At 47.5% G+C, this 26,145-nt stretch overlaps 1 long non-coding RNA gene across 1 annotated transcript in view; it reads left to right on the forward strand.

The window, feature by feature from the left end:
* The window catches only part of LOC135312134 (uncharacterized), a 73,964-nt gene extending 49,054 nt beyond the window's left edge, over positions 1-24,910 (forward strand). The window contains exon 8 of the long non-coding RNA XR_010371807.1: positions 24,410-24,910. This is a non-coding gene — a long non-coding RNA (uncharacterized LOC135312134). The remainder of the gene's footprint in view (positions 1-24,409) is intronic.
* Positions 24,911-26,145: the final 1,235 nt, after the last annotated feature.

The following is a 26,145-nucleotide window of genomic DNA, read 5'->3' on the forward strand; positions in this document are numbered from 1 at the left end:
TCCATTCAGCAGCACCGCTTCCTGGAGCTTGAAAGGGCTGCTGATTATTTTTAATGAGCCTTCGCCTTGCTGGAGGTTTGTTTCACACTGATTGCGTGGGCAGCACCGTAGCTTCATCCCACCAGGCAGGTTTCCTCACCCTGCATTCCCCGGCGTTGCTCGGCATGTTTGGGGAGCTGGTGGGGGGAACCCAACAGGTTTGGGGAGCAAATACGCAGGTTATGGAGTGATCACTGCTGCACCCCCCTTGGGGATGGAGGTGTACAGGACCCCTATGGGAATGCTGGGTCCTGAAATGGAGGGAGGCAGCACACCCTCCAGCCTTGCTCTTGGAGAAGGTTTGACCTGCACAACATTTGCATAGCATCCAGGGCACGGCACAATGCCCTCCCAGCTCAGACCCGCTCCCTCCCACCTAGCAGCAAGGTCAGGATATTTGGGAGGTTCTTCCCTTGCCCTGTAGCCTTCCTGTATGTCTGCCCCAAGAGCCCAGGGCACGATTCAGCTCATCCAAAGCATGGCAGATGATCGACATCCTAAAAGTGCCTATGTCTCTCCATCAGCTCCAAAGGGAGCCTGGGATGGAGAGCTGAGCTGACTGTCTTCGGATGCTGGATCAGGCCCTTTATACTCTTGAAAACTGAGCATCCTGGCCTTGCAGGAATTAAAACTAATGAGATAGAAGGAGCTTTTGCAGGAACAGAAGTGCAAGGTGCAGCGCTTAGCGCTGTCGCTGGAAAATCACCAGTTTTGCTGAACGTGGGGCTGCTCCATGCAGTAACTGCCTCATTCATTAGTCCATGTAATCTGATGGGATATACCCTGTTGAAACCTGCTGCCCTGCTTTCTTTTGCATGTTACGCTCGCTGCATTTTTTTTTTCACCCTGAGAAATTATTTAAACAGATGGCTGAGCTTGATATTAATATACTTATTTCAACATTTGCATAGAGCATCTGTTAGGAAAAAAAAAAGTTTTGCAGGTTTTAAAAAAAAATATTTTTTTTTCATCTTTGACTTGAATTCCAAGAATCTGAGAAGACGGCTACCTCTTCCAAGAATGTATAAAAGCTTCATTTATATACCAGTAGGATGCCACTCCACTGAAATGTCACTCACTGGCAGATGAATTGGAAGGGGAGAGGGAAATGAATGTGTATATTACAGAACTGATCAAGTCAAGACCCAAAAAAGGGGAAACTTTTAAAAGCAAGCTCCCAACCTAGTCTTTCTGCCGCTATGTGGGTCAGTCAAATAATTTAGAGACAAATTGTTTCATTTTCCTCCTTAAACAGTTCTTCATTTATTTAGCTGTTCTGCCTGCATTGCTGATCTGGCACGCGGTGGTTGTCCCCTGGCCATGTCCTGAGTTCACAGCGGCTGAGCCCCCCTTTCGCTCTGCTTCTGCTCCCTTCTGCCTTCCTTGGAAAGGGAGACGGGGGCACAGCCCAGGTGGGAGTAGCAAAGCATCCCTCCCATCCTTGGCTTGGCTGTTCAGAGGGCCGGGATCTCAAGGTACCCGTGGTGTGTCCTCAAAGGGTGCTCTAGATGAAGCCATCGAGAAATCGCATCCTTTTCTCTTAGAGGAGATCCGGCAGTATTTCTGAATCCTGGATACCTCTTTCTTCTCCAGTAAAAGAGTCTCCTACAATAATTTGGATCATTAATTTTTGAACTAGCCCTCAGAAGGGCCACAATAAAACCAAAACCTTATAAAGACCCATGTGGTTGATCACTGCACATTAACAAGGGGTCATTCCCTTCCGTCCAAACTCTCCGGGTCACCTCCTTGTTAAACACACAGGGCCAATGCTCTTCTTCCACCCAAAGGACAAGTCTGATGCTAAGTTACTTTATTTCTCCCTTTTATGACTGTATCGAGCAAAGCTGAGTAGTCAACATCTTTGCAATGGGTTCAGCTGGCCTCCACAGCATGGGGTCTGGTCTGGCGAAGTTTAATAATGATATCTGCCCATCACTGCAAGCTGGAGGTCAGGCTTAGCTCTCAATCCATGTGCGCATTTGTGTAATTGTGTCCGCAACAGGATTTTCTGCTAGTTTAATACAGTATGTTTTTAAGAACGTGGCTATTTGTGTCTTCAATTTTTATTGTCTGCTCCACTCAAGTAGCACAGAGGATGCGCTCAAGGTGACCGATCCCCACTCTTTGACTCATATGATGGAGACTCTGATCTCAGCAGACCTCAGCTGTAACAGAGTCACCTAACCTACAGCAGCGTTGATTCAGAGCAGTACCTTTGATCTGGAGTCGTTCTGGATTCGGGGTTTCACGTTGCAAGGGTAATGTATCTCAGACTGGTTTTCCCTTGGTTTTATACATCACTGTATCCAGAGGCACTATGGTCTAGGGTATTACAGGCGAGAGGCAGTATTATAAATCATAGCACATACATGCTTTAATTATTTTGTCAAAATGATTTATAAGCTCTAACTTACTAGAAAGTACCAGGCTGTACCTTTGGACCAGTCTTTTCTGGTCCTTACCTGTGTTAGCTCTGAGGACCTGCTCCTCACCTTTTCCTCCCACATTTGTGCTCAGGGAATGGTGCTTTATGGAGCCAAGCAGCCCCTTAGCTTGACAGCAACTATGGAAATGGACCCGAGACTACACAGATATTTTCCAGCTCGAGCCAATATGCCACACGCAGACCCTGCCATTCCCCCCACCCCCGCCCCACATCCCCACGCCAGCGTAACTCAGTTTATCCCGTAACACACTTTTCTGGCTGGGTGTCAGCTCAGCCAGAGCAATAAAAACATACAGCCAGAGCAGAGGCAATGCCAAAAATACCTGGTATAAATAACCGCATCCTAGCAAACAGGTAACATGGTTGTGATTTAGGTCCCTTGCAGTGAGGGAGGAGCGAGAGGAAGGGATGCTGCTTTTTGAACATTTTTCCAGTGTTTTCACTTTTTAATGACCTACTTAGACCATTGCTGAAGGGTGTAATTTATGGCTCCGAAATATAACTGGGGGGTTCACAGCCTCCGTGCTTTGGCTGTGGCTGGTTTATCATTTGGTTCATTCCTCACAGTTTTGCATGACAGCACAAGGGCTGAGCGCGATGAATGGTATGCAGATAATAACAGGGGAGAAAGGCTTTCCCTCAAAGTCCAAGCACTGGTGGAAGATTGAAGGGGAGGAGGGATGGAGTGGAACGTGCTTGGGGCAGCCTTGGGAGAAGCTGTGAAATGCCTCTGGAGCAGGCGGTGGGAGATACAAAGAATGAGCGATGTTGGAGGCCATGCGATGGAAACCAAGGGCTGGATGCAACCCTGCACGCACAGAGCGGCAGGGAAATCCTACCCTCTTGCACTGGGATGATGGGGTCAGAGGCGATGGTGGTCATGCAAGGTTATCTCGTCTTCCACACTCTCTGTGCAGACCCTGGCTGCTGAGACTGACCCCAGGCACACCTGTAATTGTGCACACAGGTCCTGCACAGTGAGGGCTTTGCTTGGGGCTTGCGCTGGCCTTGCATGCTCCAGCCTCAGACCCTGGAAAGTGAAGGGACCCTGCAGGAAAGCTGAATGCTGTGCATGTAAAGGCAGGGAGGGACCCCTACGTCTTCCTTCATCTCAGGAGTTTTTAAGAGGTAGAGTGAAGGTGTGCCCCTTTCCCTTGCCCTTTGGGGAAGGGAGGGTGGGGGGAGCGGGGAGGGGGAGTGCCTGCCTGCTCTGCTCCTCTGCGCTGAGCTGTCTTCCCTGCAGGATCCAGCGCTATATTTAGGTGAGAGGTAACACGAGGGAGGGTTGACATGGCAGAGGACTTGGTTCCACCTGGCTGGGCTTTCCAGCCAGGAGCAGAGCAGTGAAGCCTTGGGACCAGTTGTCTCCCTGCGGACGGACCTGGGGGAGGCTCCTGCTCGAGTCCGGAGGCCGGAGCTGTGGTCCTACGCCTCAGTGGCTTTCCAGCCTGATGGGATCCAGGTTTTGTCAGCAGCAGTGGGGCCAGATCTGGGTCACATCCCTCAGCTCTGAGCTAAAGGATGAGGTTAGAGTCCCTGTATTTCTCACCTCGGCTCCACCACAGACACAATTTAACACTGTTAGAAAATGCTGAGTTGTGGATTCCCTTTATGCCCGTACTAAATCTTTGGGGAAAGTCTGAGCTAGGTTGTGGATAGGCATCCACACCCATTCCTGTTCCTGATCTCTGTATACCTGCTCAGAAAATAAAACCGTGCCGCTTTGCCTCCCTCCTGCTTTTCTGGCTCCAGAAATCTACTCCCTTGCTCTGACCATTTCCATAATTAAAGCAATAAGCAGTGGATGTGATTTAAATCAAGCCTGAGCTCTTGAAAAGCCACCTGTGGTGTTAAAAGCAAGTCAATAAAGTGTGTTAATAGAAGCATTAACATTTCAGCAGCGTATAGGCAGCGTTAATTATGACATTCCCTGTCAGGCAGGTTGTTCCAGTGTCCCTCAAGAAACAGGCAGTGGTGATGTGTTTTGGGTCTGAGCGTTGGGCTCGGCAGCAGCACAGGTCTTGAGGGGAACAGTTTCAGGCTGGGCAGCCAGAAAGCATGGGAGAGGCAGTCTGATTTACTAGTTAGACCCTTTAAATGCAGGCTGGTATCCCACCCTGCATCCCCGAGCCACGGGCCATCTGCTATTCTGGTGCCCTCAACTGGGATTTAAGCACATCTTCTGCACACAGACAAGGGCTGGCTTGAAATCACCCCAGGACAAGACAGTGGACTAAAGCATCCTTCTGGGCATCAGTACCATCACCTGGGGGAGCAATCTCTGCAGGCTGTTTGCAGCTTTCGCCATCTGTCCCACGGGTTGTCTGTCCTGCTGTAGGCTCCCAGTGGTCTTCTCTGGCAGGACCATGCAGCTGGTCCAAGTTATTAATTCCATTTATCTCCTCCTTGGCAGTTGGAGGTACTCTCTGGCAGGCATGAGGCACTAAAAGTCCGGGAAGTGGTATTCCAGCAGCAGGATTAACATGGGACCCTCTACCATCAGCCCCTGTTATCCCAGGGCTGGTGAATTGGGATACTTGGGAACAATCTGGACCCCTCCTGGCTCCAGAAGCAGTGCAGATACAGCTGTGTTAAGATGTGCTGGGCCCAGCTCTGCCCTGGGGATGTCCTCTGACTGCCACCAGCTGCTCTCCATGTCCCACACACTCTCCCAGGCTTCTGTGTCTGTGAATTTCTGAACCACACACTCATTTGACAAAAAAATCCATTGCCCACTTATAGACTTACTTTACCCAAAGACTGGAGAGCTCAGTCCACGAGCAGTTTGATATTGATATTGTTCTAAGAAGTGGAAAGCAGAGGAAAATGGAAACGGGAGAATTTTACATTCGTAAGTGCCAAAATATTCAAACCAAATAAATTTGTCCTGAATTTACTGTCTGGAAAAGCATTGAAAAATGCTTTGCTTTTCCAGACTGTTGTGATGGGTCTGCTCACATGTGCACATGGACAAGCTCCAAGGAGAAACAATGACACCACCACCTTCTCAGAAAAGCCCTCTATTAGCAAGATGCTTGGCACATGCTTAATATTAAGCATGTGCTTAAATCCATCCCCCAACAACACAGGCCTTAAACATGGAGGGTAATCCACCCTGGAGCCAGACAGTAGCTGATACCCCAGAGATGTCAGCTGGGACTTCAAACATGTCCCCAAGTGCTCTGCGAGGCAGGGGCCAAAGTCCCACTGAGTCAGCTGAGTCTCTGTATCTCCATTTTTAATTAAATTCCATTTTTACAGTAGGAAAAAAACACTCATAAGCATTTGGTTAGAGCTTTTTCAGGTTTTTTGATCAGCATGGGACAGAAGACACCTTCAGTCTGTCATTTTACATCCTCTGATGGCTTCTAGATGTCAAATACTTGTCTTAAAAGATTGTGTTATATTAGATTCCTCTCTCTTCCATACTTGCTGCTTCATGATTTTCCTTTCCAGGTGAGGCTTCAGTGTGTATGGAGGACAGAGAAACATTTCTGCTTGCACTGCCCCATATAGTCTGTGTTTCACACAGCATAGACCCTGTTTCTTCAGGGAAGGCAGCATCCTTAACCCCCATTATACATGGGGAAAACGAGGAGAAGAATTTGAGTGAATAAACCAAGGGAATGTAACAATTTGGCAGCATGGCTGGAAATTGGGATATTTTTGCCCTGGCTCCTTGGACTCTGCTCTCTAACACAAACTGAACTTGGGATGCAGGTATTTATCTCTAAGGATGAAGCTATTCTTTTAGTGCATCAACCAAAACAGCAGTGTCCGACTTGATTTTTGTCAAATGAATGTGTGGGTCAGAAATTCACAGACACAGGAGCCTGGGAGAGCGTGTGGGACATGGAGAGCAGCTGGTGGCAGTTAGAGGACATCCCCAAGGCAGGACTGTGTCCTCTCCTTCTCCCAGATAGGGTGGGTAACACAAAGGGGTGACACAACCTGCACCTGAGGTAGGTCAGCATCTGCACGCTGCCTGGGGCTTTAACATCCCAAGGAAGATTTCCTGGCCTGTGTCACCTTCAGATCCGTGCAGGATCGATTTACTGGAGCTAGGTGGCTCATGGACATCCCCAAGGGAACAGCACCTCAAGAGGAGCTCCCTGGGGAGGAAGTCTGGGGGACAGCAGGATGTGCTGGTTGTGTTGTTCTGCACCGTGGGCCCTGCCAGCAGATGGGAAGAGAGCACACCTCTGTGCTAAGCTCTTTCCCAGCCCCTGCGATGAAGCAGATCGCAGGTGGATGAAAGAACCAAGGAGGAAGTGAAGAAGCTCTGGAAAAAGGTTTGCTCTGCATCCACCCAGGACGCCTGCACAGTGTGCAGCTCACTGCGATCGTAGGAGATGCCGTCTCTTTCTTCAGGCCTCTGCCTCTTGGGGGTTCATGGCTGGTGCCAGATTCTCTTTGCTTTTCTCCCTCTCTCTCTTTGAGAGAGTTGCAAGCTCCTGCGTGGCTTCTCCCCTCCATCTTTCCTACCAGCACTTTCATCTGATGTGGTTGGGTCCATCACTGTTGCCTAAAATAACTCCTTGCTTGTAAATATGGCCTCTCAACCTACCCTAAGCTCCCAAGACTGTCCTGAATGTGGAAGAAGGGGTCCAGAGAAGTGGGACATGCCTGGATGGCCCCAACACTAGGGATGTAGGTCTTGCTCCCCCAGCCTAGATGGGTGCCATCTCACGCCATGTCATTCACTGAGCTCTGCAAGAGGAGGAGCAGAGCGCTGGAAGGAGAGGGTATGGTGGAGGTGTGTAATCGCAATGGACATGCCCGTCCTTCCTTCTTGCTTCATCGCACAAATATCCTCCCTGCTCTTTCTCACTGTTAGGAGGAAGGAGATCTGCCCAAGCGAATGATTTTTGCCCTCTATGAGTTCCTTGCTCAGGGCTTCACAGCAAAGCCCACAGCCTGCTGCAGTGCAAGAGCTGCCTGGTCCTCCCTCGTAAGGCCCCGGTGGCTGCCTGTTTCCATCCCTCACCTTTCATTCGATACCTTAAGCTACCAATTTTTAGTGCAGGGAAGATCTCTGCACTGTGGTCTCGATTGTTTCTTTGGTACTACTTTAACATGATTAAAGCCCTGTGATAAGCCATCCCCTGCCGCTCACCACAAAGGCAAACTTACTGTTTCCATCCTGGCTGCTTTGTCTGTGTTCAGACTCTTCAGGCATTTCCTTACTTGGCGTTTATCACTTCCAGTATATCTACATGGACTTCATTTTTCTTACTAAGACAGACTGAAAAACCATCAGTTTCTTGACTGCTGTCCCCTTTGGCCTGTCACTAAATATTCTTAATCTTAGGATATGCTCTTTTAAAACATATAGATTCAAGTTCTGCCTCTCATGGCTGCCATTTAGCTAAGATATATATGTTATTATTCATCTCTCCAGTCTCTGCTCAGAAGCCAGTCCTACTCACCAGCGTGGCTGAATTCCCCCGTTACATATAACGTCTGCCTTCTCCCTGGATGGAGATGTAATTTATTGCCTCTTGCTCTCTTGGCTACAGAGAGAATAAAACTGTCCCCGCAGTTACCACACTGCTTTGAAAGGTGCAATAGCCTCATTTCTCCGGACTCCAGTGTGAGCTATGGCTGCCAGTGAAAACTAACGTCAGTGGCCGTTGGTGGAGATGAGCTGCAAACACGAACCATGCCAGACCTGCAGAGCTCAGCAGGTTTTCTCTGGAGATCCAGTGGTGATGGAGCGTGGTGGAGACCATGAATCACCCCTCACCCTGAGGGTGAGGCAAGGGCTGACGGTGACGACGGGATGGGCAGCAGCACCAGAGGGAACTTCTGCCAGGGCTGCTGACAACAAAGTGGGGTGAGAGCTCACATGGCTATCTGTCAAGCAGTTCTTTGACTTTCACTGATGTGCAGTGATAAATTCACTCAATTCAGCTCAATTAACAAACTTATGGAAACCCTGAATGTGTGCAGCAGAGCGTGCAAGCTTGGTGGACCAAGCGTGGTGGTCAGAGTGGGGCCACAGGGGAAGAGGAACCCCCCTCCTTTTCTCTCCCACTTGTTCCAATTATCCCCCTCGGTACCTCCATCTACCACGGGGCAAATGTCAGCCAAGTTGCAGGCAGTGATTCCCCTGAGGACTTTGCTCCATGGGGCACCCCAGTGGGGCAGGGACAGGCTTTTTGGTTCAGGAGGAAGATGGCAGATGGCTGAGAGCTGCAGGGTCAGCAGAGCATCCTCATCTCAGCTGTGGGGTGAGGGCAGGCACCCAGCCTTTCCTCTGCTGGCAGAAGGAACAGACATGGACATGGCTGGAGGGCAGAGCAACAGCTCCTGCTGCTGCACCAGGGACCTGCCTACCCTGATGGGTGTTTAATTTAAGCATCCTTCTGTCATCTCCCCAGCTTCACTAGAAGCCAATTCACAGGCCTCTTGCTGGCTTCCTTCTCCCAGAAGCTTTGAACCACCCAAAAATGGTAAGTCAGGCCCCACAGCACCTTGAGATTAACAGGGGGAAAAAAACACCTCCATCAAGGTTTTTTTAAAAACAAACATACGTGGGGTACTTTTCCTGTCTGGCTTCACTACGTAGGGTTGGACTGTGTAGTGTTTTTTACTTTTTCAGTGTTCCTTGCAGTGATGAGAGACTCATAAAATCGTCTTAAAAACCAAAGAGAGATTTTGCATACAGTTTATAGCTCCAGGAGCCATGGGCTTATTTAAATAAAAAACCAAATAGATTCCTGACGTGACTGGGGGAGCTGGGAAAGCAGACTCCAAATTGTACATAGGCTTGCTATCAAATGTCACCATCACCAAAACAGACCAAAAAAAGGAAAACCCTGGGAGAGTTAAATCCCTCCGCAGAGCTGAGAAAGCCAGGGCTGCAGAGCCCGTTGTTCCGCTGGTACGTTGATTTGGGATGAATACTTAGAGATACAGTCATTTTCCTAAGCAGGACGTCAGCTGCTTGATGCTTGTTAGTGCTAATGAAAATCATACAGCCCAAGTTTGTGCTCCAGCCAGTAATTCCTCCAAGTGCTGCCATTTTCACTGTCATCTCGGGGAAGAAGCTGGAGCAGAGTCCGAGATATTGAACTTTAAACCAGTGCCAGTTTTAAACAAGGCAAGGCCGTCATAGAGTATGCAGAGGGGTTTATTAAGTTGCCCTTGAATTTTATCCAGCTGGATAGGAAGGGACAAAAGCACCTGCCTTTCTAACAGTCCTAATAAAAATAAAAGTGCAGAAGTCTCCACCAGACTCCTAAGATAATTGCTTTGGGACACCTGCACAGGGACAGGTCCCATCCTGCCACGTGCCCATGGGGTCCATGTACAGGGATGGTGACACACCAGCCCCGTGCTGCTCTGTACAGGGCCAGTAAAGCGGCTCCTCCACGACATGGAGGAAACTCTCCCTTAAAATCGTGACTCAAACCTTTCCGCTTCTTATCCACCATGGGCAAGAAGCCAGGTTAGGGTTTTGTTGGTCGGCAGTGTCCAGACCACAAAGATCACACATTTCCTATGTAATCTTGGCCAGTCTATTCACCTCTCGGCCTTAGCTTCCTCACTTTTAAACTCTAGGCAATAACAGCCTCTTAGAGGAAGGAAGCTTGAGGATTTGTATGCTAATATTTGTAAGACACTCGAGGGATACATTGAGGACGTCCATAAAAATGTCTAGCAGCAATAAGTAACGTTTTTTCTGGGCATATCTTGAATTCAGCCCAGGCTGCTATTGTTCCCAGTGCACCTGAGGGTACTAAGCCTTGGAGACACTTTCCTCAGTTCCATAAAGATGGAGAAAATGGGAGGAAAAAATAAAATCTTACATTGCTCCGATGGGTAGAGCCTTCACTTACAACTATGTATATCAAACCTGCACCAAAATCTGGATTTGTTCCCAAAGATTTTTCCGTTTTTGGCCTATTCCTTCAATGTTTCCTTTGGTGACCACGCTAGTAGCTGGCTGGATCTGAAGTATTCCCTCATTTGTTCCATGATTAGCAATCACTGAAGAGTGTGACTCTCTTGACAGGTCTCAGCAACAGCTTTCATTTCATGCAGGCCTGGGGCTGAGAGTCCCCACTTGGTTTGGTTCCTCCATTGGAAACGCAGACTGAATAGCAAAGGCGTCCAGGGGGAGAAACCTAAAGTTTACACTCACGTAATTAGGAAGAGAATTTATTCTGAAACGTGCTATTTTAGGCCTTATTTCTACACTGAAAGAATAAGACCGCTGTGAAGAAAAAAAAACAACAAGTGGCTGTCTGATGGTGGGCAGTAGAAGGTAATCCATGACTTTACTAATGAATAGGGTGGTGTTCATGAAGCTAAATTTGAAAGTGTTTTCCATTCTAGGAAAGCACTAGAAAAGCCTGTCTCTTGTAATAAGACGTTACTTCACTCATTTTGCTGGTGTGATCTATTGCTTTGCAAAGCCATACAGTCTTGCCTGTGCGTGCAACCACTAGCATGGTGTTGGAAGGAATTCCCTGGTTGTCTTTCTGGATGGGTTGTCTTTTCATGCACTGATTAAATATGTAGCACAGTGGAGAGCCGCCTTTTCTGCATGGGAGCCTGGAAGTCTTAGGTCCTTGAAATAAGAGGAAGAGCCTTTATCGATGACATATATTTTATCAGGACTCCTGGCGGAGGGATTTGCTCCTGCGTGCAAATGCAAGAGTTTGGGAGATGCTGGAGAAGTGCAGCAGAACCAAAAGCAAAGCACAGGACCTTGTGATTTTGTCCATCTACAACAAGAAGCCCTGCTTGAGCACTAAGAAACAGGCTGTCGCTGCATATGGCTTGCAAAAGCACCTTTGCACTCCCTGCTTCCCTGCTGGATACAGGGATGCCAACAACCAAACACTCATCTGTTCCCATGCTGCCTGGATTGCACACGGGTGGCTTGCAAAAGGGTGTAAGAGCTCAGCCCTGGCGTGGTTACAGGGGCAGTAAAGCAACGGTGACACCATCCTCGAAAGAAAGAGCTGCTGAGGACATGGGAATTGCTATAAATAACTTCTTGTTTGGTTGTAAGCTGTGCAGCCCCCATGCAGATGGGCAGAGATGTGCCTCAGGCCGGCATCCTGAGACTCATGATTGTTCAGGCTTACCTCCTACAAAGCCAGGAGGGAGAGGAGAGCTGGATTAGACCAGACCATTGATTTTTAAGGCTCATGAAACGTGACCATCAAGCCTTCTGTATGCATATTTGCATGATGCAGAAGCAAACATAAAACCAGCTGAAGCCTAGGGCAGCCCAAACAGGAGTCTTTGAGGGTACAAAATGAGGTCTTCTTGCACTTCTGGGAGACAGCTTGTGAAAACAGATGTGCTCTGACAGAGGCTGGTTTTTTAGTGGGAAAAGAGTACGAATCCCAAAGCAGAGGGCCCTCGACGAAACGCAGCTTGCTGCCAGGGATTCCTCCTCCCTCCCCCTCTCCCTCCTCCGAGACACTGACACTGGAAATGGTCCTGCTGATTAGACAGCGTCTGAGCTGACGAGCCCAATGCTGGAACACGGAGTACTGTTCTGATGCCCACGTTTTCAGAAGGAAGTTGAAAAATTGAGGAAAGTGCCAAAAACAGCCACAAAAATGATACGAGGGCTGGAAGAAATGGCTTACAAGAGACTTACAGAGCTTGAGCTGTTTAGCTTATCGAAAAGAAGATTGAGAGGACATTATAGCACATAAGTACTTTCTCTTGGAAAAAAAAAGAAAATAATACCAGGTACTAAAGGGGCCTTTAATCTATCAGAGCAAGGCATAGCAAGAAGCGGTGCTGGAGGGCAAAGCCAGACAAATTCCAGCCAGGAAAAAGGATTTGTGTTTTCCCCCTAGCTGTGAAGATAATAAACTGCTCCGGGGAGGGGACCACGCTCCATCTCCTCAGATCCAGGCAGATCATTTTCTGATGCTGCCATCAGTTCCCGGGTGCTGGGCCTCAAACAGATGTGGTCTGCCGTACCCTGGAGCTTGAAGGAGAAAACGCAACCATCCCTCCTGGCTTGAGGCTTTCTCATCATTCACAGCAAGGCAGGAAGAAACATGCATGCTGTTAGGTAGCCCCAAACACAGATTTACCACTGAAAAGCAGCCTCGTGTCCTCGAGCAAAAGACCACCAAGGTCTAATCTGCAGCTGCAGACCATCCCCTGATGATTGAAGCACTGGTGCCCAGGGAGTCAAATGTGGTGGGACATGACGCTGGCTGGTTTTCTCCTTTGTGTGCTGAGAGCCAGCAAATATCTGGCGACTGTGGGCGCTCTCAGGTCAGAAAGACCTTTGACCCACCTGTGATATCTTTCTCTGGTGGGATTCCCAAGCTGGTGCCCCTGTAAGAGGCCGTGCATGGAAAGCCCTTGCCTTTGCTCTGTGGTCAAAACTGTATCGAAAATAGCTCCAGGCTTTGCATGATGCAAACTCAGAAGCAGCCCCCAGAAATAGGCAAGAGCCAGTGGTGTGGTTGCACATACCTCCGTGGGGCAGGGCTGGCCTAAATTAAGGGCTGACCGGAACAAGAAAATGACCTACTGGAAATAGCCTGGCCCTGCTCTACCCGTGTGCCATTTCCACCTGCGTAACGAGGTGTAAAACATTCCCCAGTCGAAACATTAGCTTATTTTTATGCTGCCTCTGACTTGGTGTAAATACTTACTCAAGGCATGGTCAAGAAAAAACCATAAAGCTTTAAATGCTTTAACATTCAAGAAAAGTACACTGTGTACCAGGAGTTTTAGTGATCACTTTGGGAGAGCCAAGTGTCTGAGCAAATTAGCTTTGGATCTGAACAGCCTTGCAAACGGCTGTCTAAGAGTGAGCAAATACCATATTATTAAAGACAAATGAAAGTAGCAATTGAACTGAAGAAGACAAAGAGTTTTGCTCATGTAGATGCTTAACAATTTTTTCCTGTGAGCGCTTCTGAGATCAAACCTGATAAGAGCCAAGCCTCTTTTATATTCATTGGCCTCCTAACAATTATTTAGTGAAGGTCTTATGCAAATTACACATGTCACAATCCCCACCGCTATCAAGAGCCAGCGGTTCATTTCAGTTTGAAGATTATGGTGCAGTGTGAGACTTGTTTGTTCAAGAAATGCTCCCACTCTAACCGCCTTGAAGGGCTCCATTAAACACAGCGCTTCCACGTTTGTCAGGAATGTGTCTCCTATTTCCAATAAACACAACAGCTAATTAGTTAGGGAGAGGAACCCAAAGAAAACAAACACAGTTGGAACAGAGACTGGAATTTCTGTAGCCTTTGAAATCCAGAGGAGGTTTCTGTAGCTGAGGAGCACGATACCAGGCGAGGACTGTCTTACACCATTCGGCCGGGCACCTGTAAAAACTAAGACCAAGCTGCCGCGGCAGAGCAGATGTACAATGCCTGTGAGCCCAGATTGCTCTGTATGTAGCCGGAAGCCCGTGCAGACTTGTGCAAATGGGTTCCAGAATGGCATTAGCTCCCCACTGGGGCATGATATAAATTTCCTTTCATGAGATGATCATGACACTACATGCTACCTACTTTCCCTTCAGTGTGCTTTTCCCCTGAACCTACTGTCAAGGGAATTATTTCTGTCCAGCTGAGTCCTCAATCCTTCCCACAGCAGCACGGATAGGATCTGGCCATCATCACACAGAGCATCACCCCTACAGCATTTGCCCAGTGGTCGAAGAGACCACGTACAGGCTTGTGTGAAACAGGGCTTTCAAACCCCCGTGTGCTCATATGAAAGCTAGTGCTGTGCAGTCCTAATTCCCTGGCAGGCTGCCTGAGCAGCCAGATGTGCCTGACACATGGCGGGACTGACAGCATCACGCCATGCAAAGATCCCTGAGCAAGCCTGGAGGGCAGTACCAACAGAGAGGAATTAGCTCAATGCATGGACACCCAAGGGACACCAGCTGCGGCAAGGCAGTTTGCTCCACTGCTGCTGATGCCACTCACAGAGCAAGGCCGTTCAACACAGACTAGGCATTTCTGTGCTGTGCCCTGTAGATGTGGCCTTTGGGAAGTTCCCCAAGGCTGTTCAGTGGTTGTTCCCTTGTGGCTCCAGTAAGGAGCATTCGATAAACCTACTTGACTCCTGCAAGTCTTAGCATCAGGGGACCAAGAATCACCGTGGGTTGCATGGGAACTGCAGGGACACGGGCTGCAGGCTTCACTGACACTGCAATTTTGGTGTTGCTGTTCAGAGCCTGACTCCTCCACATGGATCTGGTGCTGAGTCCTCACACCCATCAGCCCTAAATTTCTAGTTGAAACAATCTCTTCATCAAGCCTGCTCTGCTCTGGCTCTCTAGATAGCTAATCTTGCCTGGGACTCCACCTAGCAACAAATATGTTTGTGCCCAACATGATAGTAAACACGAGAGGTGGAGTAAAAAACATGCAGAGCTGAGAGAGTTGAGAGGGGGCTCCCTATCTTAAGCTGAGTAGCTGTCTTGGTTTATTTTTTTTTTAAGCTTGGACTGACTTCACGAGCAGAACAAGGCATCAGATGTTTTCTTCTTCCTCATCTGCATAGTGTGTCATCCGCTCTGTAAGACTGCATTGGCTCTGCCAGAGGCAGCAATGACTGCTGCGGCCAAGTGGGGAGTGTGGTGCATTCAGCAAACACACAAAACTCCTCTCACAAATTTGCACGCTGTCAGGATCATGCACTTGTATTTAAACTATCCTTATTCTGTGGCTTTTTAAATGTGGTGGTCAGGAAGGGCCAGAAGCTGGAATCACTCCCTTTTTATGCACCCCAGTTTGAATACATTGCAATATTTGTTTTATATTTTACCTAGGACCTATATAGAGATGCAGCCTATGAACATCTAAAATGCAAAGCTCTGATTTATGTTTTCAGTACAGCTGGATCTGAAAAGTAGAGAACCCAGGCCCCCAAGGTCCGCCCTCTGAATCTCTCCTCTGTGTTGATGAAGTTGTGGGTAATGCATTAGGATTAATCCTAACAACGATGACCCATCAGGGTCAAGGTCACATTTACACCCAGTGGGCCAAATCAATACCCAGCTAAGACCATTGATTTAAATTGCTGTTCAGCGTAGTGGGATCTGAGAGGCATTGGAGGAGTAGACAGGGTCTCCCTCACGCTTACTACGCGAAGTGACTCAGGGATCTGTTCAGACCTTTATAACAAAGGTCCCCAAGTGCTTTTTTGCAGCCTTCTTAGGAACAGCATCCAAGGAAGAAGCACAAGCCAGACTCCAATAAGGTGAACCCATGTACTCTCTGGCATACACCTGGCTTCTTCCTTCCAAATCATGCCAACAGCGAATCTCCATGGGCTTTGTGAGCACCTGGTCATCCGCCACTGTTCCCACAGAGAAGCTCAGCTCCTTCCTTCATGGCACTGCCACTCTTTGAGGTTTGGCTGAGCCAGTTCAGCTCATGGTGTTGGAAGAAAACTATTCCTGTGTTTTTTCCTGGCAAAGTTAGTTTTTTCTCTGAAGCCGCTCACAGTGGGGTTCAGCAGCCACAAGGAAATAGATAGGACAGCAGAGCTGGGAGTGAGGGGGAGGGAAGCGGGAGGGATGGGAGGAGGAGCAGGACTTTTGTCTCCTCCCTGGGTCCCAGGAAACTGCATGTGGGTTAGCACTTGCAACCTATTTCCTCGGGCCTGTGTCTGTGTTCAGCATGGGAATACTCACACCAGGCTACTTCCCTCTTTGGGTTATGTGGAGAAGAGTTATTCACTCATCCCCTGCAGAAGCTCCATTTGGCTGCTGCCGAGATGGAGCTGCTCCCTGGGGCCAGCTGGTCTCGTCCCAACTCAGAACTCACCATGACACTGGCCCAAGTCTCAGCCACCAGCCCCATGCTTTCCCGTGGGAGAAGACAGATGCCCACCACTATCTCTACTTCTGCTTGCCATGAACTACAGCGTCCTGCGTAGGTGCTGTGTGATGGTAAGGAAAGAGGGGTGCAGCGCCACGCCTACAAGCCAGCAGCAAAACCCCACTTACCCGCTCCAGTCTGTGCCAGGCTGCCTCCCATTTCTAAATTTCTAACAGAAGCCATGTGTTACGTGCCCAGCTGTGAGCAAGTCTATTCACTGTAGCTTCTCCTCTTTGCACCACTAGACCTCAAGCTCCTACGTCATGCAACTTGGACTACGGTAATTTGCAGTCACAGCTCCCCCCTGCCCCACCCAAGTGCCTCCTCCCTCTGGACATACTGTCATTAAAAACCTTTCTAACTTTTGGCTAATTGGCAGAGGTTATGTGCATGCTTCAGAAAAAGGGTAAATCATTATAACCTCATGCCTCTGTAGTCAATTATAGATTGTTTTCCCAGCTCAGCTGATTTGGCAGGCGGTGGCATTGCAGTAAAAAATGAAAGCCTTTAGCCAGAATGCCTGACGTCTCTGCTTGAGAGCAGCTCAGACCAGAACCCTGTATCTCAGTCTGCACCCCAGTCTGGGAAGAGATGAGCCTTGGATGTGAGCCTGTCCCAGGACTATGCAGATTGGGCTAGTCTCTTATTCATTCATTTGTTCCTTTTTGGCCAGGTCAGAGATGCTGCTTCTCAAATGCAGCCAGGCTGTTTTGCTCCAGTGTGTGGGGTCAGCCCCGTAGCACCATCTCTACAGGAGAGGGTGCTCAGGGGGACCCTCACCACTGCTTTGATCCTATCCATTTCCCTGGCGCTTGGTTTCTCCCCTGCCGTGCAGAGGGGAGATTCCCTCCTACCTGGGCTCCTACATCAACCTCAGGTGCTCTTAAAGGACAAGGTGATATAGTTTCCAACCAGTGCAATGCACACAGAGACACGGCCACTTGCGTTTCCTCTGCCCAAGCAGCACAACCTTTGTGCCCTGGAACAAATGTTTGAGGAACGTCTGGGATTTGTGTTCACAAAGACACTCGTTATCTCACATACTTCAAGAATTAATTTACAAGACCACTGCAATTTCTTGTCTAGACACTACCAGGGACTGTGCAGGGTCACAAAACCCAGAGAAGCAACCGTGGACTGGAGGGTCTGAGTGTCTCTTCAGCTGCTATTGCAAAACAGAAGCTGAAGTATTTCTTTTCTCTTTAGAAATTTGAGCAAAACAAGATATTTGAACAAAAAGCAGGACTCTGGAGCATGAGTCAGGGCATCACTAGGCAATGTCCAAGTGCTCTGTTTACCAGTGCACCACCTGCTAGGGCAGTGCTGATTATGCAGCCATTCAGGGAATTACAGCAGAAAGCACTTTGGGAGGTTGCTCAAACCAAGGGCAGCCAGACAGCGCCTTCTCAACCATCTGCTACAGAGTTTGGTGTGGTGCAGCACAGAAACACGGCTGCCTCCACGGTGAGTTAAGATAAGCCAGGGTTTTCAACCTGTTTCACTCCATGCCTGCTCTTACAAGTCAGTTCTTGCTTTCACACCACATCAAGAGCTCAGTGGTTGCAAACCACCATCTTGCATTTCACTTCCACACCCCCATGGAAAGGGCTGTCTCACATTTTGGGGGTTCCTAGGACACACCACCAAGGCAGTGCTGGATCAACAGGTTGTCATGGTGCCACAGAAGATGTTTCTGGATGGTCTAGTCCTGAGGTTGCGTGGTGAAACCTGAAGAACATAAATCATGGTGGGTCTCAAAGGTTGCTGTACTTGGGATCTTCCAGTTAAGAAGGACAAGCTGGAAAATGGCTCCTAACCCGGGATCTTCTTTTGCTAATCTTATAAATGAAAAGCTTCTGGGTGGCTGTGAAAAGCGAGGCATATGTTCTTCATCCTACCTGGGGTTCAAGATTTTCATTGACATAGAAGGCCCAAGGGCTTCAGCCATTTGGCAGCCTGTAAGGGTGCTAAATGTGCCTCTAGGCCATGGGAGAGGACCAAAACCAAGCCGCTGAGACGGTGAGCAGCCATCTGCTCCATCATAGGAGCGAAGAATTAAGTTGTTTGGCCCACTTGGCTTATCCAACAGAATATTAAAAGTTATTTAATATCTTAATATTTAATATCTGCCAGTATCTGTGTAAGGAACAGATTTTTGAGAACAGGGAGCTCTGTAGCCTTGCTGGGGCAGTGACCAGAGGGAGAGATATAGTGCCAGAAAAATTGGAAGCAGAAATAAGGCACAATTCTTAACAGCATGAGTGATTAACCAGTGAAAGTGCTTCCTTACGACCTGTGCACAAGGCCTTTAAATCATGTCTGGGTGCTTTTCTATCTGATAGATTGTAACTCATCCAGAGGTTATGAGCTGTTGAAGGTGTTCCCAGATAAAAGGCTTGAGCGAGAAGAAGAGATGGGCTGCAAACGGCAGCAACATCTGCCACTTCTGGTCCCAAACACGGAGAAGAGCAGACCAGACACCATAACCTCACCTGCAGTTTGGCTATGGGTTTCCTCTTCCATCCCCAAACTCTTCCCTGGTGCTAACATGAGATGTTGAACTGCCATCCCTTTCCTCCTACCCAGGGCTCTGTATGTTGCCTGGGGTGAAATAATAAAGTTTTTCTGGAAGACCGGGGCCTGGCTTGTGGTTTCTCTATGGAGTCATTCCTTGCACCTCAAGGGACAGCAGAAATGGGCTCTTACACTGCAGTAGCATAAATTTCCAGGAAACTCAACAAGATCAAGCAGGGTGCTGCCCACCTGCACCTCCTGACCTGCAGAAGCGGTGGCACTGAAGGCGGTGAGCACCATATCTCACTCCCACGGAGCGCTCAGGTTGAATGAGTGATTTCCAGATGCGATCCCCACTGAGCTCAGTGGGAGTAGTCACGCCGATAAAGCTGAGCGCAGGCGTTTCTATTCAGGAGCAAACTTGGACAGGGCCAAAGATATTAGTGCTATGAGCGGGGGTCACCCAGCCAAGTGCCGGTGTGTCCACCAAAACTGGGCTGCCTCCACGGCCGACAAGCCCAGGGTGAGTTTTTTCTCCTCCAAAATCTATCACCCAATTCAGGGCAGAAAAACCTCATCCTAAAAGTGTCTATTTTTCTTTGCTGATCATAAAGGGAGCCTGGGGTGAACAAGTCTGAGACACACGGCATCTTGCGGGTATCTGACGTTAGGGGAGGTGCACCTCGTGTGTCAGGAGCACGTGGCTCTGCCGCTGCTCTGCAGTGAGACGGGTCTCGTCCTCTCCTCCCCCTCAATTCAACCCTTTTTCTGAGCTTTACAGGTGCTTTGAAGAAAGTCTTCCTTTGCAAAGGGGCTCGGTAAGGCCCCGAGCTCAGTTTGGGATTTTTCCTGTAGGACAGCAATGTCCTAATATGCTCAGCACAAAGCACGGAGAGACTTTAGAAGGAAGGAACATGAGGTTCTCTCTCTTATTCAAACAGATCTAAATTGCAGCACTAGTTTTTTTAGCTAAACCTCTTTTTTAGGGAAAAAAAAAAAAGGGAATTCATCTATCCAGAAATGCTGTGCAGATTTGCGTCAGCTTTTGTTGAATTGCCCAAAAATAATAAAAAACCCAGAGCCTGTAGGAATTATGTTTAATAAAGTCTGAGGTTTTCATTTCAGGATTATAAAATCAAGAAAAAATAATTCACTTACAAATAGTTTCTTGTTTTTAACATTGCCTCAATTTTATCTTTTACAAGTGTTTAAAATCTCTTAAAGTCAAAAAAATGCCCCTTAGTTCCCAGCTGAAACAAATGCTGTCTTCAGCAAGCTTTTTTTCCCTATTAATTGATTGATTCACTACAAATTTTAAAAGAATTGCATTTCTGGTCAGCTTAAGTCTGAACTTTCAATGAACTACACCAGTCACTCAGCTGCTTTATAAGCTTAATCAGTTAATGAAGTGCTTCTTATCAGTGCCAAAGATTTCTTTGATGCAAATTACTAACACCTAGAAATGTAAATAACCCCCCATAATCAGGTCTGAGAAAATCACATTGACTAATTTTAAACAGAACTAATGGGTTATATTGCTTGGCCAGTTAGTATCGATTTATTTTAAGCAGTAATTAACCACTCCGTGAGTAAGAAATATATTATCTTTTGCCTGTAAGAATATGTAGTTATAAAAAGGGATCAATACTGATCCAGGTAACCCTGCTGCACTGATATATTGCTGCTGTTTGCATTTATTATTTATACTGCTTCATAGGTATCCAAGTACATTGTATAAAAATGCATTGTTAATTAAAAAGTGATAAAATATCCAGTTAATTTATGGGCTGCATTGAACCCCACTGAGAGATGCTGGCACAGGGCGCAAATGGGGAGACATCCTCTCCCTGCTGAGCACGCACACAGTTATCACGGTGGTGAGCACAGCCTAAGCTTCCTCCTCCCCTGATGTTGTCTGACCTGGTCTGATTTCCAGGAAAAACCCTGCTCACAGGTCTCCCAGCCCGGCTGCGCGTGGCGGGGGGCGAGCCTCCCTCTTGCATGCGGCACGAACCCAAACCGCTCCGTTTTCCCCACCCCAGCACCTGCCGCCAGCCTGCCCTGCCCACTGGAGCACCCAAAAATGTGGTGCATGGACCTGGTGTACCACCCACACCTGTAATTTCACTGTTCGGGGTACCGCCATCTCTGGGCGATGCTGGAGTGCAACAGCTCTGCTCACCTCTGCACCTCCATATAACCTAGTGGGCAAGCACCATATATCCTTAAAAAGCCCATATAACCTAGTGGGCAAGCACCATATATCCTTAAAAAGCCCATATAACCTAGCGGGCAAGCACCATATACCCTTAAAAAGCCCATATAACCCAGCGGGCAAGCACCACGTATCTTTAAAGAGCTTGTATAACCCAGCGGGCAAGCACCATATAACCTAAAAGAGCCCTTCTGACGACCCGAGGTGAACACCACTTTTTCACTCCCTTTTATATACCTGTGAGCTTTCTGCAGACTGCAGCGATCGCCGCCGCTGCTGGGAGCTTCCCTCTCCCAGCGAGACCTCAAAGCAACTCCCCCTTACCACCAGCGGCAAAACGCCTTTTTTTTTCTTTTCCTTTAAATACAGCATTGGCTGTTCTAATCAGATGGTATCAGATGGTTTCAGGTTGTATTTTTTTAAAAAGCCCATAATTTATTTATGCTGTTTTTGCTCTGTATTCCAGCTAGGCAAGGTTTTGCCTGAGGGTTGAGCACGCAGGCCTGATACAATAGCCTGCGTAGGGTGTCTCGCAACCAGGCAAACACAATAAGCACGAAGACGCAAGAGTAAACTGTTGCCACATATTTTCCTCTTCATGTTTTATTGTTGTGGGATTAGAGTGTTCATGTTAGAATTCTTTTTTTTTGTTATTACCTTCTGTGTGTAGAGTGATTAGAGGCCTGCAGTGTTGCTTAATCACATGGTATCTCCTACGTAGCTTACCTTCTACCCATGCCCTCTTGTAGTGTCTACTCAAAAGCTTCAGCTCCTGGAGCCCAGTGATTATTCAGTAGTATAAAACACTTTTTTTCTTCTTAAATTTAAAAAAAAAAAAAGTTTGTCTCCCTCGTGACTGGAGAAAGCTGCTTGAACAAAACTCATCTGTGAAAACAACTAACACGCATGGTTTTTAAAATCCTGCGGTTTTTTTCCAAATCCAGTCTTATGATTTTTCGTGTTGGCTGAGGAGAGGGGAAATCTGCCTCGTGATTGTTGTTTCTCGTTAGTGGCACTGTTGTGATCGTTACGTGTGGGAATGCAGCTGGTGAATCTGCGCCGCTCTAATACAAAACACCGATGCAGCGTCCGCCGCCTTCCTCCGCAGGGCTGGGATGAACGAGGAATCCCTGCGGGCACTTGGCACGTCTGGGGGGGTCGAGCCATGGCGCAGGGCGGCCACCTCTGGCAGGCTCAAGCCATGGCTCACGGAAACTTTGGGGATAGTCAAACGATGGGTTTTGACACTTTGGAAGTTGTATATGTTAAGTATATCTAATTAATGCTCTTCTATTCATCTGTGATATTTATATCACTATCACAGTTAATTAAAAGTAATATTTATGGTGTTACACCGTGGTGTGTATGCATTTATAAATAGAACAAGGTAATTTTATATTTACCAGAAACGCAGAGGGGAAAAAACCTGACAGTGATCTAATAGTTGTGAACGAAATATGACTAAAAATATGTCAAGAAACTCGAATTGTTGTATGGAGGAAATATCAACATAATGACATTCCTCTTAAAAATAGCAGGAAAACATTAGAAGAGCAGAACTTTTTGCAACTTAATGTGGGAGGCCTGAAGTGAGACGTTCCAGAATTTGGGTTTTTTGCCTCAGTTTTCAGAGGTGGGGAGTGAAAGAAATGCTGAAGGAGGGAGCAGTGAGGAACCCATCTAAAATTCCTGAACCGAACAGAATGTTTTTGAGTGCCTAGAGCTGCATCAAGGCAAGACACTGGAAAGTTTCTCATTAATAAGTTCTGCTAAAATTGCCCAGTGCTTGCAGATGGCTTGGATCCCAGCAAAACCTCCCTGTCCTCTGGTAAATTTTGTTTCCAAACCACATCCATCTCCAGCCATAGTGTGCAAGTCTCTCAGTGCGACGGTTAGATGGTACCATTGGCTGATGCTGAACTTGTCTCCTCTGTGTGTCCATCCTTGGGTGATCCTCTTGGGCTCTCCAGGGCAGCAGTGGAGCCCGTTCCCCCAGTGCCACAGCAATGCCAGGGTGCTCCTCTCCATTTACCAGCCTTGCTAGCTGCTGGCTGGGCATCCCAGCCCAAGAAAAGCCTGGCTTGTTCCCTGGAGAGCAGAGGTGATCTCATGGAGATGCAGAGCCCGAGCCTTACGGTCCAGGAGCGAAGGGCCAAACCTTTCCCCTGGGAGAGATTTCATCGACCAAACTGTTTGGAGGAAAAGCTTTAGGAAATAATAGCTTTGAAGTCAGTGGGACTGATTTACACCATTATGTGGCTTTACTTCTAACTCAAACAGCATGAAAGCTAGTTACCTAGGGTGGTTTAATTTTTTTTTTTTTAAAAAAGGCAGATCAACTGTTATTACTGGAAGAAGTCAGCAAAGTTTCAGGGGCACAAGGAATTCTTCAGGCTTCCCAGCCTGAAACCTTTCTTCAATTTTTTCAGTTGTCCCAGTTAAATAATGCAAATGTTGGAAATATTAAAATATCTGAAACTTAAATAATAACACTTCAGCTATAAACAAAAATATGTATGGGATATACTCAATTATTAACTTTATTTTTATCGAATTAAATTATTAAAATATTATTTACATTATTAGAAAACAAAAATGCTTTATTAAAAACCATATATTCTCCAGGTAAAAGCTGTTTTTCCCTCTACACTAAAGAGCTTTGAAAACTTTGGGGTCTACACTGGAGGGGTGCCCATCAACAGCACCCTTTGAAGCTGTTGAGGACTGAGGACATTTGAATCCTTGTAGAAAATCGCCCTGAAAGTTTCTGGACCTCAGTTACAGAGGGAAACTGGAGCGAGCTGGGAGTACTCAGCAGCTGTGCAACCCAAGCAGTGTCATTGGTGGAGGTTTTGGGGCAAAGTCATATGCTTTGGACTTTGTTGAAATGAAGATAAAAGGAAAGGAATAAATTCTGGGGGAAGTGCTTCTATCATAAACTCCTGTCCCCAGACTGCTGTGGCAATAGCAAATGCATCCACCACACATAAAAGAGAAGAAATAAAGGTTAAAGCTGGGTGGAACTTTACCGTATTTTTTTTTTAAACCTTTTTACTTTAATTGCCAGTTGTGATGGCAGGAAAAAAAAATATGTAAAAAGCAAGAATAGCTAAAAATAGGTCAGATAAAAGGCAGCATATCTAGCCATAAATTATCCAGAGCCCAATAAAAGCTCAGTGAATGAGACAGTGGAATGTGTGGGGGCATGAAGACATAATGATATTAAATTAGAGCTTGCCTTCAAAACTGAAGAGGGTTGTGAATTACTCTCATTTAAGAGCCTTGCAGTAATCGATAGCAGCTTTTGCTGCCTGTGGACAAATTCTCATAAATTCCCTTTTATTTTAGGTGTCTGTGCCAGAGGAACATGTGCCACGGGGGCTTCAGGAAAGGCGAGCAGAGTGGGTCCCCGTGCAGTTGTGATCCTGGCAGTGCCTGGACTCTTCATTTCAACTCGGATTTGCTCCTCCTTCCCGCCCCCGCTCCCAAGGGGAAAGCAGGGTGCTAAATGCTGGATGTGCTAATTGCTGTGCAATCGCACTTCAGAGGTAAAACACTGTCAAGCTGGGCTCCCTTTGGAGAAATTAAACCTCCCTGAAATCCTCTGCCTACTCTGTGCACCATCCGGCTGGACAGCATCTCCATAACGTATCGCTGGGTCTGATTCTCTTTTCACTGTGTTTAGACCAGTGTAAGCCTAATACGTAGGAACAACATAGTTTTCCATCATGTGATTTGCAAATCTTCTAGTGAGTGCCCAAAGCATCCAAATGATTCACTTCTTCAGCCACCTGAATTCAGCAGAGCTGCCGTGTATGTCTCCTCGTAAGCCCTGCCCCTTTGTAGATGGGTACCGCCTGTAAACTGGTACGATTTCCATGCTTAGAAGCTCCTCATATTCTGAAACCTGCCAAGAAGTGCTGGTGTCTTGATTTCTAGGGTGGGAGACAATGGTGTGACAGATGTCTCTGGGCACAAAAGGTCTGCAGAACCTGTTATGCCATAGCCAAGTCTTACTACGGGCCACAAAACTCTTCCTAAGACCTTCTAACACACTTAAGAGCTACAATAAAAGACCATGAGTACAACGTGCCACAGGAAGAGAGGAAGACACACAGAGGCCATGTCCCAAGTCCTCAGGGGATTCATTAAAGGCATCACAGAGGGACCTAGAAAATGAGCCATGCCTCATACTATGGAAGAAGGTAACAAAGCTTTCGCGGTCCCAGTAAAGTCCCAGGATGAGCCAAGCTTCTTTGCCTTCCTGCGATATCTGCATTGCCTCTTGCACGTTAATAATTAACAGGAATCTGCTTCTGGGGCCATTACCTTGGGAGCAGCATGCACATCTTCCTGATGGGCTTTAGAAAACAAGCCTTCGCCACAGATGGACATGATCTTTAGAGGCATAGATAGACATGATCCTCAGAGGAGATGAATAAGGACAGGGCTTAGTCTGGCAATAAGGAGGAAAACAAATGCCTGCTTTTGGCAATGGCACTGGTGAAAGGAGTTATCAGGAGTGTTATCAGGATCTTTGGAAGGAAATTGCCCTGCCGTGAAACCCAGCATCCCTTGTCCGGACGGGGTTTCTCAGCCCTACGTGTGAGAAAGCAGAGGCCAGCAGTTATCTGCATTCCTCTCATTCCACCAACAAAGTCTCCCTGTGGTTCATTTCCTCTAGAAAGGTATTAAGGAATATTAAAGGGATAGGAATCTGCTCATTAAAGACACGTCCGGCAGATCCCTCGCTCGCAAAAGGAAAGACTGCAGGGCTTAATTTACCCAATTGTTGATGACTGATTAGCAAGACCATTTTAAAATGCTTTTGATCCCCCAGTCCCCTCATTACAAGCATGGCTGGGGCTGGAGCATTGGAGTATTCCCAAGTAATCTCGGAAGCCGAGGGAGCTTTGAACAAGTTTTTATTAATATTCCAATCGATAAGCATGAGGGAGCAGATGAAGAAAAGCATTTTGCTGTATTGCATCCACGGTGCCAGGTTTTCAGCAGGCTTGGACGGCTCACTTGGCTGCGTAGCTGAGCTGCTGGGCGCCTTCCACGGCTGCACGCTGGGTGTGCAA

This window comes from Phalacrocorax carbo, chromosome 2 (assembly GCF_963921805.1).
Source record: "Phalacrocorax carbo chromosome 2, bPhaCar2.1, whole genome shotgun sequence".
NCBI lineage: Eukaryota > Metazoa > Chordata > Aves > Suliformes > Phalacrocoracidae > Phalacrocorax > Phalacrocorax carbo.